We start from the raw sequence: 20547 nt of genomic DNA on the forward strand, positions 1-20547 counted from the left end.
GTGAGAGGCTGGAATGGGTTGCCCAGGGAGGTGGTTGAGGCTCCATGGCTGGAGGTGTTTGAGGCCAGGCTGGCTGAGGCTGTGTGCAGCCTGCTCTAGGGTAGGGTGTCCCTGGGCATGGCAGGGGGGTTGTAACTGGCTGCTCCTTGTGCTCCCTTCCAACCCTGCCTGATTCTATGGTTCTGTGAAAAGTTTCTTTCCCGCAAGAGTGGTCAGGCACTGGAACAGGCTGTCCTGGAAGGTGGTGGAGTCACCACCCCTGGAGATGTTCAAGACCTCTGACACTTCAGGACATGGTTTAGTGGCCATGGTGGTGCTGGGTTCATGCTTAGACTCGATAATCTTAGAGATCTTTTCCAACCACAGTGGTTCTGTGACAGTGAGTTTTGTGCCTGTGGAAGCTTCACAGTAGGACCTGATGATCTAAAAGGTCTCTTCCAAACAAAACAATTCTGTGATGCTCTCAGCTTTCCAATGCCTCTCACATAGCCAGCCCAAGCAACCTGCCACTTTGAAGACTCCTTGGTGGTGCCAGGACACCCAAATGCCCTAAACCATCATAAGGTAAGAAAGCATTAGAAAGATACTGGGAAGGGTCTCAGGTCACCAATTATCACCTGGCTCTGTAGTGCTGAACGAGGACCCTGCAGCAAAGGTGGAGGTGGCATCCTCAGGTAATGACCTGGAGATGGGGTGGGATGGAATGGGATGGGGTGAGATGAGATGGGATAGAACGGTGTGGGAATTTTCTGGATAAGATGGGACAGTATGGAATGCACAGGGATGGGATAGGATGAGATGGAATGGGGTGGGATGTTTGGGGCTAAGATGAGATAAGACGGGAGAGTATGGAATATATTGGGATAGGATGGGATGAGATGGAATGGGTTGGGATGTGTTGGTATAGGATAGGATGAGCTGGAATGGGGTGGGTTCATGGGGAATGGGGTGGGATGTCCCCACGGGCAGCTGTCTGAGGACAGCTCTCTGAGCATGACTCTTCAGCTTGATCCTCGGTGCCAGAAGGGAAGAGGCTGCTGTGGTGTCCCAGCTCCAGTGACTCTTGCCCGCACTCAGCAGCAGCCAGGAGTGCACAAACCAGCCGGTGTGGGCTGGCCGAATGCTCAGGCTGGGCGAACGCTGCAGAGGCAGAGGGGCTGCAGCTCCTCAGAGCACAACAAACCCAGACAAAAGGTGCGGCAGCGCCGACTGGAACGGCATATGCCACGAAAAGTTAGCTCCTCGCCCTTTGTGGGCAGGCTGGGCTGCAGCTGCAAGGCAGGGGGAGAGAGGGGGGCCGGGCAGGGCTGCAGCTGCTCCCCATCACGTGTGGGCACCTCCTGGGGATGGCTGGGCAAAGAGGAGCGAGGGAGGGAGGGCTGGCGCCGGGATGCTCTGCGGTACCCGCGGATACAGGCTGGAGGAGGGACAGGCAGCAGCAGGCTCCTGCAGCAAGGTACCACCCCAGCAGCCAGAGAAGTGGAAGGCTTCAAGGTGCTGGAGTTGGTGCTGGCTGAGCAGGACACTTGTGCTGTCCTGAAGTGGGTTTTGCTTGTTTGGAAAAGGCAACACTTTATCAAGGCTGTAGATTTACCACCAGTTGAGCTGCAGCAGTAACAGACGGATAAACTGGGCTTGCTTTTTGGAGGTTGTCTGTTTATCCCTGCACAGGCAAGTGGCTGTATTACAAACTCAGATGGGACAGTTTGGAACCAGCAAGTTAAGTCTGGGTGGAGAATCTTCTGTATTACATCCTTGGAGCTCTCCTGCAGCTTTCAGAGATGATCCCTCAGGGTTCGACACGCAGCAGGGCTGCAGGCCAGGAGTGGTGCTGGTGAAGAAGCTAAGCACATAAAGCTAATGATGTGAGAACAGGTGTGCTCTGCTGTGGGCCGTGGGGAGGGGTTTGGGGCAGTGTCTGGGTAAGGGCAAGGTGAGCTGGGAGAGATTAAAACGTCTCTGAGGAGCAACAGCCAGAGAGAAACCCAAAGGGCAGAGATGCTGTCTCTGAGCCGATGTGGGGTGAGAAGGGTTCAAAGAGATGCTGCTGCAAAGGGTAAAGCTCTAACTCAGATGTAGGTTAGAAAAAACAACCCAAGAATTTAAAACCCAGCAATGGATGCTGGCAGGCACCTAGATTGCAGGATCACCAAGGTTGGAAAAGACCTCTAAGATGATTCGATCTTGGGGTTGCTGGTGGGTGAGCAGCTGGATGTGAGCCAGCAGTACACACTTGCAGCCCAGAAGGCAAACTGCATCTTGGGCTGCATCAAAAGAAGCATGGCCAGAAGGCTGAGAGAGGTGATTCTGCCACTCCACTCTGCTCTGGTGAGACCTCACCTGCAGTCCAGCTCTGTCCCAAAACAAGGATGTGGACCTGCTGGAGTGGGTCCAGAGGAGGGCTACAAAGATGATCTGAGGGCTGCAGCACCTCTGCTGTGGGGGCAGGCTGAGGGAGCTGGGGATGTTCAGCTTGCAGAAGAGAAGCCTTCAGGGAGAACTTACAAGTGCATTTCAACATCTGAAGGGGGCTGTGGGCAGGCTGGGAAGGGACTGCTTAGAAGGGCCTCTGCTGATAGGATGAGGGGCAATGGTTTGAAACTGGAGCAGGGCAGATTTAGGGTGGAGATCAGGAGTAAGTTCTGCACAATGAGAGTGGTGAAACTGGAACAGGTTGCCAAGAGATGTGGTGGAGGCCTCATCCCCGGAGACATTCAAGGTCAGACTTGATGGGGCCTTGAGCAACTCGATCCAGTTGGAGATGTCCCTGCTGACTGGAGGGGGGGTTGGGCAAGATGACCTTTGAGGGTCCCTTCCAACCTGCTGCATTCTGTGAATCTGTGATCAAGTCCATCAAAAGATGCTCATGTATCACCAGCACTGGGGAGAGCACAGACCCTTCTGAGGTGGCTACAGCACGAAGCAGGTGGGGCTGAGAGGATGGCATGGCAGACCTGGCACCGTCCACTCAAAGCACTCACTGCCACAACTGTCCCTTTGCTGGGTGTGACCCCTCCCAACCCATCAGTGGGTAGTGCTGGTGGGTTCTTAACGTTGGGATTAAGATAATAGTGGATTTAAGCACTCAAGTTAATGCAGCTTCCATTATTAGACCTTTTCCTCATTCCCTGGAACTTCCTCAAATTAATCCTGGTTCCCTTTCCTCTTGAGTGACTTCTTCTTGTTGTGGGGGAAGGAAACCTATTCTCCCTCAGCTTCAAACCATTCCCCCTTGTCCTGCCTCTAGACACCCTCAGGAAAACTCCCTCTGCAGCCCTCCTGTGGGATCCTTTCAGGTGCTGGAAGGCAGCTCTAAGGTCCTCCCCAGAGTCTTCTCTTCTTTAGGCTGAAGCTGCTGCTGAGCAGAACTGCAGCATCTCAGGAGTGGTTGCTTCTCCTCAAGGAACACGGAGGAGTTGGAATGGATTAGAGCCTACCTCTAGCTCCTGCCTGCACAGCCTGATGTCAGGAAAGGCTCAGAAGCATCACACATTGCCTGAAGCACAACAGGATGCGACGTTAGGCTGAGAACATGCAGAAAGCACAAAAGATCAAGCCAAATTCTGCACCTTGCTGTTTGTTTTAGCTGAGGGATGAAAACGCTGGCACAGAAGAAGAAAAGAAAGGAAAAAGATGGAGCAGATGCAGCATCTCCACGGGGCTGCTTCTCACAGCTGCCTTCCTGTTCCTGCCTTGTGCTGGTTTGTCCTCTGGATGGTCCTGGTTACTAAAAAGGCACTGGCAGCACTGCAGCATGCTGGAGTGGGGGTCCATGGGGAGCAGCAGGAGGATGAGTGCAACCCGAGGCAGTTCACTGGTGCTTTTCTTGGAGGACACAGGAATGTCCCACTGCAGTCTTGGATGCAGACACTCCAAGTTCTTTCAAGCTGTGACTGGGTAGGGTTAGACTGGACACTAGGAAACGTTTTTTCCATGGCAAGAGCAGTCAGGCATTGGAATGTGCTGCCCAGGGAGGTGCTGCAGTCACCAACCCTGGATGTGCTGAAAAGCCGTTTGGATGTGGTGTCTGGGGACAGGGTTTAGGGTGAGCCTTGTGGAGTAGGGATATGGGTTGGAGTTGGTGATCCTGAGGGGCTTTGCCAACCTGAATGTTTCTGTGATTCCTCCTGGAGTGGCAAAGAGGGTGTCCCATGTGGGCTTGGCCCTTCGGGCTGGGCACTGAGTGGAGGAGGAGGAGGAGGAGGAGAGATGTTTAGTGCTCTCTTCCCTCTCCTACCCCACCCCTGCTCCTTGCCAGCATCACACTCAGTAGGAAATAACTTTGAGTGGTGAAGCCCTGGCCCAGGCTGCCCAGGGTAGTGGTGGAGTCCTCATCCTTGGAGGGGTTTCAAACCCATGGGGTTGTGTTGCTGAGGGCCAGGGTTTAGTGGTGGCCTGGCAGTGCTAACTTAATGATTGAATTTGATGATCTGAAAGGTCTCATCCAACCAAAATGATTTCATGCTTCTATGATCTTATGCTTGGCTCCAAGCACAAGACCTTGGTGCTCCTCAGATAGCAAATGGGTTTTGGAGGCTACATTGCTGCATCCTGACACTTCTGTGGTGCAGGCACAGACTTTTGTTCCACAGGTACTAGCTGGTGATGCTGTCCCCTCACAGGCACATTTGTGCACTCTCACACACAGAGGTCATAGAATGGTTTAGGTTGGAAGGGACCTTTTGAGATCCCAGTTCCAACCCTCTGCCATAGGCAGGGACACCTCCCACTAGAACAGGCTGCTCAAGGCCTTATCCATCCTGGCCTTGAACACACCTCTAGGGAGGGAGCATCCACAGCCTCCCTGGGCAACCTGTGCCAGTGTCTCACCATCCTCACTGCAAAGAACCCTTTCCTAACATCCAGTTTGTGTCTCCTCTCTGCCAGTTCAAACCTGTTCCTCCTCCTCCTACCATTCCCAGACCTTCTCAATAGTCCCTCCCCAGCCCTCCTGCAGCCCCCTTCAGATCCTGCAAGGCCACTCCAAGGTCTCCTCCAAGCCTTCTCTTCTCCAGCCTGCACAGCCCCAACTCTCTCAGCCTGTGCTCACAGCAGAGCTGCTGCAGCCCTCTCAGCATCTTGGTGGCCTCCTCTGCACTGGCTCCAACACTTCCATGTCCTGCTTGTGCTGGGGGCTGCAGAGCTGCCCCCAGGACTGCAGGTGGGGTGTGAGGAGAGCAGAGCCAAGGGGCAGAATCCCCTCCCTTGCCCTGTGCCCACACTGCTCTTGCTGCAGCCCAGCACAGGGTTGGCTGTCCCTCACACACATGCACCCCCCACATCACCCCCAGCATGCACACAAAAGGAAACACCTCCAGTGCCCTCCCTGACCCCACAGCATCCTGCTGTCCCCAACAGGCAGCTCTCACTTGGAGAAGTCTTAAAATAGTCCTTTTTTTTTTGTTTTGTTCCAAATCAATGATTTTCTTTGCTGCCCACAGAGTGCCTATTCCCTTATCAGTGTTGGTTTTCTCTCTCATCCATTTCCCCTCTTTTCCCTTCTTCTTTTGGAGGGGGCTGCTTATTAACCCTCGTCAAACCAGGATCCCTGCGCATCAAAGGTGAGGCTGTGAGGAGGAGGAGGAGGAGATGGGGGAGCGAGGAAGGTGACACAACAAACAGGAGGCCGCTCAGCAGCCGGTTCCAGACACAACATCTGCAGAATGAGGCCATTTTTCTGTAACTCTAATCTCATAATTCATTGTTTGTGTGGTGTTGGTTACAGTAGCTGCAAGAGAGGGGATAACAGCAGGTCAATTTGGCACCGAGGCGCGTTTGAATCAGCAATGAGGGCCAGGCCCACCTTCTGACGAGCTGCTGAACCATGGCCAGGAAGAGAAATCAGCAGGAAAGTGGCTTTAAAAGGAAACTAAGACCCCTTAAAATCGGATAACCCCCCCTAGAAGGACTTATTCCTCCAAACCCGTGGGGGTGGCGTGTGTTTGGCGAGCAGCAGAGCTGGGGGGAGGTGTCTCTGCCCGTGGCAGGGGGGTTGGAAGCTGATGATCTTTAGGGTCCCTTCCAACTCAAGCCCTCCTGTGATGACTCTCTGATGTGACAGGCTTTTCCTCGCCACTGCTGCTGCTCATTTACTTCCTGGGCTTCCATGAAAGCAGGCTGCTGGCTTGCAGAGGCTGCTCAGAGAGGTTGTGGAGTCTCCTTCTCCAGAGGCTTTCAAGACCTGTCTGGATACGCTCCTGAGTGATCCTGCTTTGGCAGGGGAAGGGCTGAACTTGACCATCTCCCTTCCAGCCCCTACCATTCTATGCTGCTGTGGCTGAGGGCTCACCACTGCACCTCTGGTGCTGCTGAGCCCTTTTGCCTGTCTGTTTGCTTTTGGTTTTGCTTTTGTCTGCAAGAGAAAAGAAAAAGACCTCTCCTTTTTTTTTTGTCTTTTGTTTTGTTCTTGCCGGTCCCACAGAAGGATGCCCGAGCCCAGCGGTGCGAGGGCTGTGCCGGTTCCTGTGAGCAGCTGATGACCAAACTTCTCGTTTGGAGCTGTAAAAAACCCCGAGCACGGCAGCCCAAATTAGCTAACAGCAAGGGAGTGTCCTCCTCGGTTTGCAGGCCACAGCACATCTGCTCTTTGAAGAAAGGGAAGGGGCAGGATGGGGCTGGGTGGTTGGTGGTGGCTTGTGGTGGTTGGTGGTGGTTGGGGTTGGGTTTTTGTTGTTGTTGTTGCCTCCCATTCGTGCGTGCGTTCATAAATATCCTGATGAGAGGCTGCCTCTGTGGCTGGCGTGTGGGAAGGGCCGGGGGGAGGGAGGGTGGATAAAGAGCGATTCTCCGCCTGCGTGGGGGACACCCTTCCTCCCCCTCCCCGCCACCTCCTCTTCCTCCCCCTCCCCTCGCCGTTTGACCTTGAGTTCGTTCCCTGCTCCCACTCCCCTCCTCCCCTTGCATCTGGCACCCGAGACAGGCTGGTGCAGCTAGGGGGGGGGAGCGAAAATCTCCCGCCCCACGCCCCTTTAAACCACGCTGCTGCAGGCGTGGGGTGCTCCCCATCCACCTCCTTCTCCAGCACAGCCCCGGGGAGCTGGGGGCTGAGGAGCGGGAGCAGCCCCCTCGGCTGGCCAGCGCGGGGGTCCCGCTGCCGCCCGACAGCCCTAATCCGGTTTGTCTTTTCCAGCAGCAGCAGCAGCAGCATCGCGGGGAACAATGAGCAGCCTTGTGCCGGCCCCGGCTGCCAGTCCCCGGCCGCGCAGCTGGGGCGGCCACCGGCGCTAAGCTCCAGCGAGCAGCATCAGCTGAAGCCCTCATTCCCCTTCAGCCCTCTTCAAGGGCTCCCCTATCCACCGGGGCCGCGACCGCTTACACGAAACACTTGGTTGGCAATGGGCGGCTTGTGCTGGAAGGCAGAGGGCTCTGCCAGCAGCCGGCAGCCACCCTGGGCAGGAGAGGAGCTTTGCCCTGGGTTAGTTTACAGCAGTTTTCAGCTGCACGGCAAAGTACAATGGAGACAGATCGTGCCCGGGGACAGGCTGCCGGCGGCTCCAGGGGATCCATAATTTATGATGTTTTTCTTACCGATCCGGTTTTGGGTTTCACAGCCCGACCCGTTTCCTCCCCGTGTGTCGCTTCCTTCCGTCCTCCTTGGGCGAAACCGAACACCGGGTTCACAACCAGTGAGGGTGAGGGTGGCTGCCTTCATCGCCGCGGGGGCTGTGCTTGCACCGGGCAGGTGGAGAACTTCCCAAACCTCACCCCCGATGAAGCTGGGGAAGGGTCTGGGGAGCAAGGCTGGTGAGGAGCAGCTGAGGGGAGTGGGGGTGTTCAGTCTGGAGAAGAGGAGGCTGAGGGGAGACCTCTTTGCTCTCTACAGCTCCCTGACAAGGGGTTGCAGTGAGGTGAGGATTGGTCTCTTTCCCCTAGCACCACCTGAAAGAACAAGGGGAAATATCCTGAAATTGTGCCAGGGGAGGGTTAGGTTAGAGATGAGGAAAAATCTTCTTGGATGCAAGAGTGTTCAGGGATTGGCAAAGGCTGCCCGGGGAGGTGGTGGAGTCCCCATCCCTGGAGGTGTTCAAGAAACCATGGAATCAGGCAGGTTGGAAGAGAGCTCCAAGCTCAGCCAGCCCAACCTAGCACCCAGCCCTGCCCAACCAACCAGACCATGGCACTAAGTGCCCCAGCCAGGCTTGGCTTCAACACCTCCTGCCACAGCCACTCCACCACCTCCCTGGGCAGCCCATTCCAATGCCAATCACTCTCTCTGGGAAGAACTTCCTCCTAACATCCAGCCTAGACCTGCCCTGGCACAGTTTCAGGCTGTGTCCCTGGCTGCCTGGCAGCAGAGCCCAACCCCACCTGGCTACAGCCTCCCTGCAGGCAGCTGCAGACAGCAATGAGCTCTGCCCTGAGCCTCCTTTGCTGCAGGCTGCACACCCCCAGCTCCCTCAGCCTCTCCTCACAGGGCTCTGCTCCAGGCCCCTCCCCAGCCTTGTTGCCCTTCTCTGCACTCCTTCCAGCACCTCAACATCTCTCTGGAATGGGAGGAGCCCAGAACTGGACACAGCACTCAAATGTAAGGACATGGCACCTGGGGACACGGTTTAGTGTCCATAGTATGTTAGGCTGAGGATGGGGCTCGATGATCTTGCAGAGATCTTCCAACAAAAACCAATTCTGTGGTTCTTACAGGGAGAGGAGAATGCCCTGGTACACATCTCACTACGTCTCATCTTCCTGATGAGCAGCCCACGTGCTGCTGCCCTGAGCCACACTCGGGTTCACCAGGTCACCCGGTAAGAGCAGGGCTACCAGAGCTCCCAGCAATTGGCTGATTAAAGGTAAGGAGGTTAATGACAGCTTTGAAGGAGTCTTCTTACTCAAATAAATAAGAATCCAAACTTAATCTGCTCTATTGGCTGTAATCTAGCCACAGCTCCCTGGCCAGAAATAGAAGAACCAGGGCAAGACCTGTTGGACTCAATGATCTTAAAGGTCATTTCCAACCAAGCCAGGTCTGTGAAGGTGCAGGTGGTCAGATGCCACCTCTGTAGGTTGTCACCAATGACATCCAGACACAGAGGCACAGAGCTGCATGGGTTTGTCCAATGGGCTAAGTCTCAGCTGTGTATCTGAGGACACCCCCCCCCCCCCCAAACACACCCTTTGGATCTGGATCTTTGGTTTAAGCCAGGATGAGGCCACGCTCCCAACCTCCCTGCACCCATCTGGGAGGTCATCCACACAGAGCCGTGGAAAGGGCATTCACCAAGGTCCCCTACCTCATCCACGGGCTGGTCAGTGGGGGGTGCAGGGCTCTATACCCCCCACCCACCCCCCTGCTGCAGCTGGCTGGGTCATCTGGGTGGTTTGCAAATGACCAAGTAAGGTTAAGCCCACAGTCACTGTGGTTACAGCGTGGTGATTAGTCACACAGTAAGTGATCCAATTATAGCCACCCCTCCCCTGCAACACCCCCCACTTCATCTGTGTCAAAGGAAAAGCCCAGGCCTCCCTCAGCTCTGTTTCTGCGTGGGTTTGTATCCCCAAAAGGAGCCTGAAGTTGGAAAAGGAGAAGGGGGGGTGGGGCACCAGCTAGGTTTTGGGTTCAAAACCTGCCATGGGTGGCACTGGTGGGAACCCTGCTTGCCCCTGCACTGGTGCCTTCAGACAGGCATTGAGTGAGGTGAGGTGGCTTTCAAGGAGGGGGTGCTCTGTGGCTGCTGAAGGGGTGGCAGAGGGCATGGCATTGCTGTGGTGGTGCCCACCACATGACCTCAACAGGCAGGTTCATCTCCTGCCACCGTGGCTGGCTGACCCTAAGGCTGCTCTCTTGCTGCTCCCACCCACGTCAGTGTGCAGCAAAGTTCCCTTCTATTGTTTCTTTAACCCAAACCCAAGGACTCAGTGATCTTAAAGATCTTTTCCACCCAGGATGATTCCATGGTTCCCTGGTAAAAAGAGGGATTTGAAGCCATGTCAAGGACTCCTCCTGCCAAGGGCTGTGGTTTGCAGAAACACATGTCCTCTCCTGCTGGGTCCTTCTGCAGGCAGGCAGGGGATGAGTGAGGGATATGAGACTGCCTTCCCCATCCTCCTCTCCCTCAGCTGGTGCTGGGAGCAGGTGACAGGCACCTGTGTCCCCACGCCACCGGGTGCCCCCTCCCCAGCGGCCACGGGGGTGGTGCGAGGGGCGGGTGGGAAGCAGGGAGGCAGGGAAAAGGGGAGGCATTAATTTGCTGCCGTGGCAGGCGGTGGTGTCTGCCTGCAGAGAGTGAGGCTGGGCACCACCTGGGCACCCCAGCCCACCATCCTGCCTGCAGGAAGCCCTTAAATCCCTCTGGCATCCTCTGCAGAGCCCGGTGCGGCAGGGCACGCTGCTGTTGCCGGCAGGCGCTGTGATCTATTGTCTTGTTGCAGTGCGGGGCCATTCCCAGGGCACACGGAGCCTCCCTGATGTCTGTGCTGGCTCCTTCTCCGCCCCTCCTTGCACGCTCGGCTGTTTGGCCGTGCAGTGCTCCAGCACAGCCACTCCACCCGAGAGCACGCACAGGGCTTCTGCAGGACGAGAGCAGCTGCGGCAGACCTGCAGCTGAGCGATGGTGCCACAGCTCTGTGCCCGTGCTGCACAGGCTCATGGCTGAGCTGGGGATCCTTGGGAAACCAACTGATGGAGACCCCAACCCTTGGGTGTGGTGTTCATGGGGTGAGCTCTTACAGCCCCAGCCACCTGCCTTCTCATGGTTGCACTCACTTTGCTCCCAGCTGTGCGCCTCACAGTTGCATCTCAAGTGCACCTTTGGGTTTTATCTGGGGTGTTGTGTCCAGTTCAGAGCTCTCCAGTTCCAGCAGAGACAGGGAGCTACTGGAGAGAGCCCAGTGGAGGCCACAAAGATGCTGAGGGGTGCCTGGGGCAGCTCCGTGGGAAGTAAAGGCTGAGAGCTCTGGGGCTGCTGAACCTGGAGAAGAGCAGCCCCAGAGGGGATCTGAGAAGTGGTCAGCAAGAGCTAAGGGGTGGGGAGCAAGAAGGTGAGGCCAGACTCTGCTCAGTGGTGCCCAGGGACAGGCCAAAGGGCAATGGGCACAAAGTGGAACCCAGGAAGATCCAACTGAACAGGAGGAGAAACTTGTTTGGTGTGAGGGTACTGGAGCCTTGGAGCAGGCTGCCCAGAGAGGTTGTGGAGTCTCCTTCTGCGGAGAGCTTCCAACTCCCTCTGGCCATTGTGGTCCTGGGCAAGCTGCTGTGGGTGCCCTGCTTTAGCAGCAGGGTTGGACTGTGTGATCCCCAGAAGTGCCTTCTAACCCCAGCCATGCTGGGACTCTGTAATCCATGGTCAGATCCCAAGCAGGTTCAAACATGCAGGGTTAAATTCTGAGTGTTAGTTATTTTCCAGTTGCCAACCTGTGCCAGCCCACCAGCCAGGATAACTGGGATGTGTGAGCCCTTTTTTCCCAGCACAGCTGGCTCCTGTCCTGGGAACTGCTTGTAAATGGAGCAGGCAGCAGTTGAGAAACATCTCTGGCCCTTTGCACAACTTGGCCCTTTCCAAGCTGTGCCACCTCTGCAGGCAGCAGCACTCAGCAAACCCATCAGGTGCACCCCCCCAGGCCCCAGTCTCAGCACACAGCTGAACTGGGCCAGCAGTGTGCAACAGGCACCCAGCACAAATCCTTCCCCTGGGACTCCAGGACTGCCAGAAACATCACTGTTAGTGTTGCTTGTTGCTTGCACACCAATGAGGCACAGAAGCAGCTCCCAAGGACAAGGGTTAGGTTTTCCTCACCCCTTGGCAGAGCTGCTTCCTGCCAGTGAGTGGTGTGAATGTTAAACCCACAAAGCCCTGCAAACCTCGACGGGCTGCAGAGCTCTTTGTGAGTAAAGGAGTGGGAAAGAAGAGAGCCAAAATCGTTTTCTTTAATGACTGGAAGGGAAGAAATTCCCAAATAATTACAAGTGTGTTTACAGTGACTCCCACTGCTTGATGCCCGTGACCCTGGGTCAGATGTGGGGTTTTGTATGGATCCATCCATAAGCACATAATACACTTGTCATAGATGAGGTCAGCTCTGATGGATTTTTCTGGCAGCTTCAGAGCCATCATATTTCCAATGTTTTGTCCAGTCAATCACGTCTCAAGTGGTGGCATTTCCATCACATCCCTCCACCATCTCCCAGCAGCTCTTTGTTAGGACACTTTGTCAGTGTGGGCAGTAGCTCTCGGGGTAGAGAAGGATGAACCTGGTTTGCAGTACACCTAAGGACGACCTCTTTTATTTGTGCTGAATGGATGCAAGTTGTAATCCCTTGCAGTTCTCCCCCAGCTCTTCTCAGCTTGGCTTCCACGGATCAAGGAGCACACACCCACGAGGCTGAGCACAATGCTGTGCAGAGCTACCTGGAGCAGGCCTGAGCAGCTGTCCTCACTGACTGGAGGCAATAAAGCTCTGCTTGCTTACCAGCCCAGCTGGAAACGTCAGCCTAGGAGGGGCAGGACACCTGTGCTACATGCAGCAGGAAGATGGTGAAGGGTTTAGAGAACAAGTCTTGTGAAGAGCAGTTTGAGGTAACTGGGGTTGCTCAGCCTGGAGAAAAGGAGGCTGGGGGGAGACCTCACTGCTCTCTACAGCTACCTGAAAGAAGGTTGGAGTGAGGTAGGTGTTGGTCTTTTCTAAGGAACAAGTGATAGGACAAAAGGAAATGGCCTCTTGGTTTAGGTTGGACATTAGGAAGAAAATTCTCCACCAAAAGGACCTCAAAGCTGCTCAGGGCTGTGGTGGGGTCCCCATCCATGGAGGGGGTCCAAAGCCATGGAGATGTGGTGCCAGTGGTGACTGGGTTAAGGTTGATCTTGAAGGTCCCTTCCAACTAAATCAATTCTACAACCCTACACATTTCTTCTCACCCACACTCCCACCCTGGCCCCAGCAGCTACTCTCTTCTATCCCCTCTGTTTTTGGTACTCAGAGGTGGACATCATGACTGTGTCTGTAGGAGGGTGGCTTGCAGAGGTGCTTCCCCTTGCACAGATGGAAGGAGGTCTGAGCATCCTGTCCCTCACAGCTCACACAGAAGCAAGGCACACTGGCATCTTTTCCACCCTGCTCTGCATCTTCGGTGCTGAGCACCGTGTTTAACTGGGATTGTTTTGGTGTCCTCGCCCTGCTTTGTCAGGAATCAGTGACGTGCAAGCCAGCTCCTGTCTGCAGCGAAGCCACACCGTGGTGTTAGCAGTTAACAAGAAGCCTGGGTAAGTACACCCTGCCCTTGAGCTGGGCTGGTTTGCTTGCTTTGGCTCTGGGCTGACCACGGCTGCTGGCTCTCTGGTGAGGTTGCAGAGCAAGCAGGGCAGGCTGGTGTCTGCTGTTCGTGTCTGACTGGAACTCAGGCAATTTATATTAGCCTAAGGTCTTCCTTGGTCTTGGTGCCATGCACTGTACAGAGCAAATGTTTGCTCTGTGATTCATGCATGTTTTGGGAGAGTGCAAAGGGTATGCTCCAAAAGAGCCTCTCTCCCCACCACTGCCTAAGTAGTTTTCCTGCCATGTTTTTTATTTCTTTAGTATTATTTCAGTGGTTTCAAATTAGTTAAGAGTCTCATCATCACCTGGGGTTATTACTTGAAGCCTCAGGGCCAGGAGTCTTGTGAATGTGCAGGAACTGCTGCTTTTTGGTGCAAGAATAAACCAAGCAAGAATGAGTTTTGGGTTTCTGTAGCCACAAAGACATGTTGGAGCACTAAACAGTCCTCAGCCAGCCAAGATGCCAGCAAAGAGAAAGCCATTTGTACACTGAAGGGCATCTGAAAACACCATCCTGCTTTTCATCTCACTTAAGAGGGCCCTGACTGGCAGACCCATGGAGGAGGTGGCCATGGTGCAGGGAGGAGGTAACCCGGGAGCAGGGAAGAGGTGGCCATGGTGTAGTGAGGAGATATCTCTGGAGCAGGGAGGATGTGGCCATGGTGTATTGGGAGATATCTGTGGAGCAGGGAGGACATGAGCGTGGTGCAGGAAGGAGATGTCTCTGGAGCAGGAAGGAGGAGCCATGGTGTAGTGAGGAGATAGATATTCCTGGGGCAAGGAGGAGGTGGCCATGGAGCAAGGAGGAGAAGGCTTTGGAGCAGTGAGGAGATATCCCTGGAGCGGTGCAAAGACAGGAGCTGCTCCCTGGCTTTGGAGGAAGGAAAGGACCCCCCCCCTTCCTAATGGATTCCTGCAGATAAAAGAGCCCCAGCTACCTTTCTTCCCCGTAATGGCCCCTGAGGCTAGTGTCTTAAAGAGGAGACAAAAGGATTGCTTTACATCACACAAGTGGGGCAGGAGCTCAGTGGGGAAAGCAGCACTTGAGTGCTGCAGCCCTGCCAGGGCTCCTGCAGCAGGATGGAGGCCAGGGGGAGGGGCGCAGCTGGCCCTAACTTGGGCTTTGCTGTGTGGCCTCTTGGTATTAAAGGCTTCATTAACCCCTTCTCCGCTGCCTCGCTGGCCATGTGCTCCGGGAAGGCTCTTCTGCCCTGGGACAGCCAAACAAGCAGGGACGTCAAGGCGGGTCAAGTGTCCGTGTTCCGTGGGCATGGGCAGCAATAAAGCCGTGGGGTCCGCGGCAGCCAGGAGCAGTGATAACAGTACCGACAAAACAAAGGAATTCTGCAGCAATGCCTTAGAAACGATGGCAAGTGGGAAGCACAAGGGAGCCCGAGGAGCCGGCTCGCAAGGCAGCAGCAAAGACGTTTCCGACGGAAGAGGGGTGTTGGGCAAACCCAAGCCTGCAGCTTCCAGCAGCTCCAGCTGTGCTGCTCCTCCTTTGTCTGCTCCCTCCTCTAGCAGCTTTCCGAGGGGTGGGAAGAGCAGGTGGGACTGCCAGCGAGGGAGCAGCTAAACCAGCCAGCAGCTGGATGCAGCAGGTCCTCGAAGGAGGCTGCTGCTGCTTGCTCAGCCCCTTGTGACCGTCCCTTGCGTCCCATTGACTCTCCGTGGATGCTGAGTTTACAGCCCTCCAGCTTTGGCAGTGGCTATTTTCCCTGCCTGGGTCCTGCACACTCTCTTCCACGTATCTGTTTTTGGGCAGGGGGTTGTGTAGGAGACCTTGCTGTAGGGAGGATAAACCGGCAGCCAAAGTAAAAGAGACACCTTTGATTAGCAGCTAATAGAAGAAAATCGACTCCTTTGGACCATCATCGCCCTTGCCACATTGGATCAGAAGGATGCTCTGTCAGTGCCCTGCCTGTGACCCTGCCCTGCGTCAGTTCCTTTGCAGGAAGGTACAGGGGAGAGGACCAACAGCATCTCCTCCAAGAGCATCCTTCTCACCCCGGGGATCCCAACCCTGAAGCATGACCTCCCTCTGCCTGTCCCCAATTTATTTTGCAAGGGATGCTGAGTCTTTTGTGCTTGAATCTAACACATTTAAAGAAGAGGAGGTGATGCTTGAAACTTCTCCTGATACGATTCCCGTGGATGATAAATGTTTTGCTTGGCTGAACATGAAGCAGATGTAAAAGAGGGTCTGTGGCTGGCTGGCTGATGTGGTCTGCTAAGACTTTCAGCTTGGTAGGGCAGGTCTGCCCTCTCAGTGACATTGTAGAGCATGGAACCCTCCTTCAGACCTAAAAGGCTGCTCTTAGCAAAGCTCCCTGAAGGAGGATCTCATCCTGTTCTTGAATTCTACCTGAATCGGAGGTAAAGTGGAAAACAATGAAACATTAATAAAGACAACAAATAAAACCTCTCCTGCGTTAACAGCAGGGCCAAGGGAGAGCCTTGGGTGCTGAGAATGCTGTGTGCCCAAGGACCAAGCACCATCTCCTCCAAGGTGCAGCTCTCCCAGAAGCAGTTTGAGCTTTAAAGTTGGTCACTTCTCTGCCATTTCTCTGCCAGCACCAATATTCTGGTGGGCTTTTTGTCTTGGGGGTTTGTTGGTTTGGGGGTTTTCTTTTCTTTTTCTTTTAATGTGTGTTTTCTTTTCCACTGCAAAAGCCCAGATCTCTCTCAAAGCCCATATGCTCCTGTCCTGTTTGACTTTAGCATGCAGGAAATGGCCTCTGTCCAATTAGCAGCATGGGAATTAGCACTGCTCGAAATTCGCTGCTCCCCACTGTATTCCCCTCTGAGAGTGCTGAACTCCAGAGCTCAATTTTCTCTCTCTCTCTCTGGTTTGCTTTTTTTCCCCTTTCCTTTTTTTTTTTTTTCTTCCCCTTTTACACAGCACCAGGAAGTTGGAGTGCATGGGAAGCTGCTAGAAATGCACTCCTATACCCATGTCAGGAGCTGCAGCACTATTCCTGGGGATATTAACAGAGAGGCAGCACAGGTGAGCTGTATTTTCAAGCTGATTCATTTTTTCCTGGCTCAGTGAGCATCATTTTTTCTTGTAAGATGGCACTAGAATCATAGAATTGTTGTGGCTGGAAAAGACCTCTAAGATCATCAAGTCCAACTGTCAACCTAAGACCACCATGGCCACTTAAACCATGTCCTCAAGTGCCACAGCCACAGGTTTCTCAAACACCTCTGGGGATGGGGACTCCACCACTGTGATAGTTTGAGGGATCCTGGGTCCTCAGACTGGGACAGCCACTTCCCTGGGCAACCTGATCCAGTGCCTGACCACTCCTTCTGCAGATAATTGTTTTCCTAATCTCCAACCTAAACCTCCCCCTCCCCTGGCACAATAGAATCAGCAGCTCCTGCAGTTCATAGAATCATAGAATCAGTCAGGGTTGGAAGGAACCACAAGGATCATCCAGTTCCAACCCCTCTGCCATGCACAGGGACACCCTACCCTAGAGCAGACTGCCCACAGCCCCATCCAGCCTGGCCTTAAACACCTCCCTGGGCAACCCCTCCCTACTCTCATGCTCAACAACTTCCTCCTCATGCCCAGTCTGAACCTACTCACCTTCAGCTTTGCTCCATTGCCCCTAGTCCTGTCACTACCTGAGTTCCTTGTGAACTCATTGCAGTGGCTACCTTACTTTAGCCTGAGCCTCTGGAGTCCTGTGAAAACCAGAAGAATCTCTGGTTTAGCTCTTTCATAGCTGTGAAAATGCCATGGAGCCACCATCAGAGTACAAATGGGAAGTGCAGAATGAAGAAACACATGCACAAGTTCCACACGTGCACCTACAGACATTGACCTATGGAGTTATACCTAAGTCATTGCCTTTGGAGCCAGCTCTGTGATGCTTTGCTGGGCTGGGGAGGGAGCAGCAGCAGAGCCTCTTTGTGTGCTTGGAGTTGGCATTTCTGCACGAACACCACGAGTCACGGAAAGGAGGATTTCATCAGAGAGAGCATCCTGGCAATGTCTTTGTCAAGGTCCTGTGCTGGAGCTGCTACCAGTGTGGCTTTAATGTGCCAGGGCCCTGTGAGGGTGCATGCTCAGGGTGGGAAGGGGACAGCCAGCTCTCATTTGTGCTGAATGCAAAGCATGCAAAGGAAACTTTTTATTTAGGCTGCTGGACACAGACCAAAGCTGTGGTTTTTCCTAGCTGTCTAGCTCCCAGGCTGACTCTCACAGTGGGTGCCCAGTGTCACTCTAATGGGTTTCTCCAAGTCCTGGCCTGGATTAGGCAGCTACAGATCAGAGTGAAATGCTGACTGCATCACACACAGCTCAGCTTCTTTTTCCACACACAGCAGCTCTGAAGAGAATGTTCTTTAAAGAGCACTTTAGAAAGGTCACAGTGGAGAGCACCTCTCAGGGGAGAGGCAGTGAGTCCCTGCTATGGCTTTTGCTACTCACCCACATTCAGATGAATTTAAACATCGTTGTCATTATTTAACTTCTCTGTGCCAAGCAACCTCTGCTGAGGCCAGGCTCCAGTTGCACTGGATATTGTGCTGGTTTCAGGTGTAAAGCCTAATAACTAAGTTAGAAACCATGGCTACAGGGAGAAAGTGATGGAAAGGCAAAGGTCTAGGCTGAGAAATTGGATGGGGGGATTGAGCTTCAAGCTCCTCCTCTGCTGGGAAGCCGTGGAAGGTGTTTCAGCTGATGTTTAGGAGTCGAGGGTCTTTCCCCTATCCACTGGGGATGTGTTATGTCCCTTGCACTTGTGTTACCAAATGCTGATAACTGGTTCTCTTTATCCCTAGATGGAAAGCTGGGCAGGGCCTACAGAGACTCCAGACAAGGGAGTCACACTTGCATGCACAGAATTGATTGATTTGGTTGGAAAAGACCTGAGAGGTGATTGAATCAACTCTGCCAACACTGGTGCAAAACCGTGCCCCTGGGCACCACATTCCCACCTACAGGGATGGGCATTCCACCACCTCCCTGGGCAGCTTCTTCCAGTCTTTGAGGATGCTGCAAGTCAATATTTCCAAATGTCTTTTGGCTCTGAGCTGGAATGAAGGAGAAATGTTTTGCCCCAGTGGGAGAGCTCATGGGTGAGCAATCTCTTGTAAGGGGTCTCACTATGCTCTTGAGAAACACAACCCCTCCGGAAGGTGCAAATGGTATTGAACTGGAAGAGTCTGACCGCATGAGGACAGAAGGTAGCATAGCTGGGAGGTCGTAGCTGGATGGTAAATGTAGGAGGATGACATTTGTGGCAGTCTGGGGCAGCCCAGAGGCTCATTTTGCACTATGAGCAACTCTTGCTCTGTCATCCAGTGGTTGGAAATGAAATAAAAGAGCCCTAGCAAAGGATCTGGAGGAAACTGCTGTGACACAGGGCTGAGAGACACCAGTGGCCTTTGGAATCACACTTGTCCTCCTTGATTTTCAAGGAAGATTTAGTTCTGTTTTGATTTGAGGGGGGAACTGACTCTGGTTGATAGTGTTTAGCCAAACCAAAACCCTGGGCAGGTGCTCCCCAGAATGTGTGCAAAACACAAGACACTAATATTTATATTGCTTCACCTCAGCGTTTGGCACCAGAAAGTTCTGTGGTCAGTCTAATTGCATCTCACCCCTGGTGAGGTTTGAAGCTGCTAATTTAGAGCAGCAGCATGGACCAGTTCCCTCAGTGTCTTTTCCTAGGAAGACCTCAGCATCTTTGCTGAGCTCTGTAGGGACCAAGCTCATGCTGCCCCAGGAATGAGTTGTTATAACACTCTGGTTGCCTTCAGATGTTTCTGTTACAGATTATTCTTCAAACCTAAAGCCTAATCATGGGTCATTGTCCCTCAAATGTGCACCTGATTGTGTTGGAAGGAGCCTGTTGTCACCTGCCCTTTCCCTTTCACGAAATCACAGACTGGTTTGGGTTGGAAGGGACCTTTACAAGTCACCTAACTCAGCTGCCCTGCAGCGAGCAGGCACATTTTCAGTTAGACCAGGTTGCTCAGAGCCCCAAACAACCAGACCTGGAATGGTATCTGCCACCTCTGGGCAACCTGGGCCAGTGCCTCACCATCCTCAGGGTAAAATTCCTTCCTTCTGTCTGTTGTGTGCCCACAACCTAGCTGGGCACTGCATCCACCCCCAGGTGTCCGGGATGCTGCTGTGCCTCTCATGAGCTGTGCGAGAGGAGGTGACAGTGATGTGACAGCAGCGAGGATGGTGAGTGGCTCAGCATGCCAGGGCATGTCCTCCCAGTGCAGCAAGGTGCTGGGGGGCAGGATGGCTCCCCTGGCTCCCCTCAGCATCAGCCCTGATTACTGACCCGCGCCGGGGGCGCTGGGTCCTCCCTTAATTAGCCGTGGCCCGTGGTCATTGCCAGGCTCTCGGCCATTGTAATGAGAAGCTGTGTTCTGAGGGTGACCTTGATCTAGCCGGGAGATGCCAATCACGGGGAGAATGGCTGTCACAGCCATCACCGCCGGCACATCGGGGACCTCGGCAGCGGGGCAGGCAGCGCCGGCCGCCGCCTCCGTCCCGCAGCAGCTGAGAGGGAGCCCCGAGCCCACAGCAAGGGCATTTGGATTCCCCTGCCCACCATGTGCTCGGGTCCTGGGCTGGGAACTGTGTGTGTGTGACCGAGCTACACCCCCTAGCAGCTGCACAAACGTCTCCTCTGCTCGCCCTGCCCTGCGCTCCGGCAGCCTCGGCTGGCCGTGCCCGCGTCCCACCCTGGCTCCCCACACCAGGACACTCCAGCCCTGGGGGTCCTGCAGAGGGGCTCCCATTCCTTCCCCCCCCCAGCCGCCGCCTTTGTTCTGTGCCTTCATTCCCTATTCATGTGATCACCTCGGTGCGATGCTGTCTCTCTCCTTCCCTGACTCTGCAGGAATCAGCGGTAGCTTCCCTCTCCATCTGCCGCTGCAGAAGGCTCCTGGGCTGTGCTCTGCCCTTCCCCCAGTATTTGTAGGTCTTTTCCTCCATCTTCGCCCTCTCTCCCCCCTCCACCCCCTGCAAAAGTCCTCCCGAGTCAGCTGTCACTTGTTTTTATTTTCTCCTGGCTCCCACAGCACGGTCACATCTGACTTGCCTCTGCTATTCCTCCGTGGCTGGGGGAAAACGTGGCCAACTTTTGCCTGGTGTCAGTTTAGCAGCCCGGGCCTTCTCCTCCTCCTCCTCCCTCGGGGTCGTGGAAGCTGTTGCCGCACTGTCTCTCCTCCTTTCTCATCATGGCTGGGCTGCAGCTGGCGTGACTGGTTTGAGCAAATCTGAGCCCCCCTGTGAAGCTGCTCAATTGAGTTTGCCTCCCCCTC

At 54.4% G+C, this 20547-nt stretch overlaps 1 long non-coding RNA gene across 3 annotated transcripts; it reads left to right on the forward strand.

Annotated features, from left to right (window-relative positions):
• The first annotated feature begins 12410 nt into the window (after window positions 1-12410).
• LOC135189791 (uncharacterized) lies at window positions 12411-19589 on the forward strand. Of its 3 annotated transcripts, XR_010308304.1 has the most exons (4): window positions 12411-12600; window positions 13121-13196; window positions 16151-16255; window positions 18043-19589. It is a non-coding gene; the product is annotated as an uncharacterized LOC135189791 (long non-coding RNA). The 3 variants fall into 3 exon arrangements; XR_010308306.1 differs by lacking the exons at window positions 16151-16255; window positions 18043-19589 and adding an exon at window positions 15086-16077 and having other exon boundaries at window positions 12414-12600; XR_010308305.1 differs by lacking the exons at window positions 16151-16255; window positions 18043-19589 and adding an exon at window positions 15089-16077 and having other exon boundaries at window positions 12414-12600.
• Window positions 19590-20547: the final 958 nt, after the last annotated feature.

Source organism: Pogoniulus pusillus, chromosome 34 (assembly GCF_015220805.1).
Source record: "Pogoniulus pusillus isolate bPogPus1 chromosome 34, bPogPus1.pri, whole genome shotgun sequence".
Lineage (NCBI taxonomy): Eukaryota > Metazoa > Chordata > Aves > Piciformes > Lybiidae > Pogoniulus > Pogoniulus pusillus.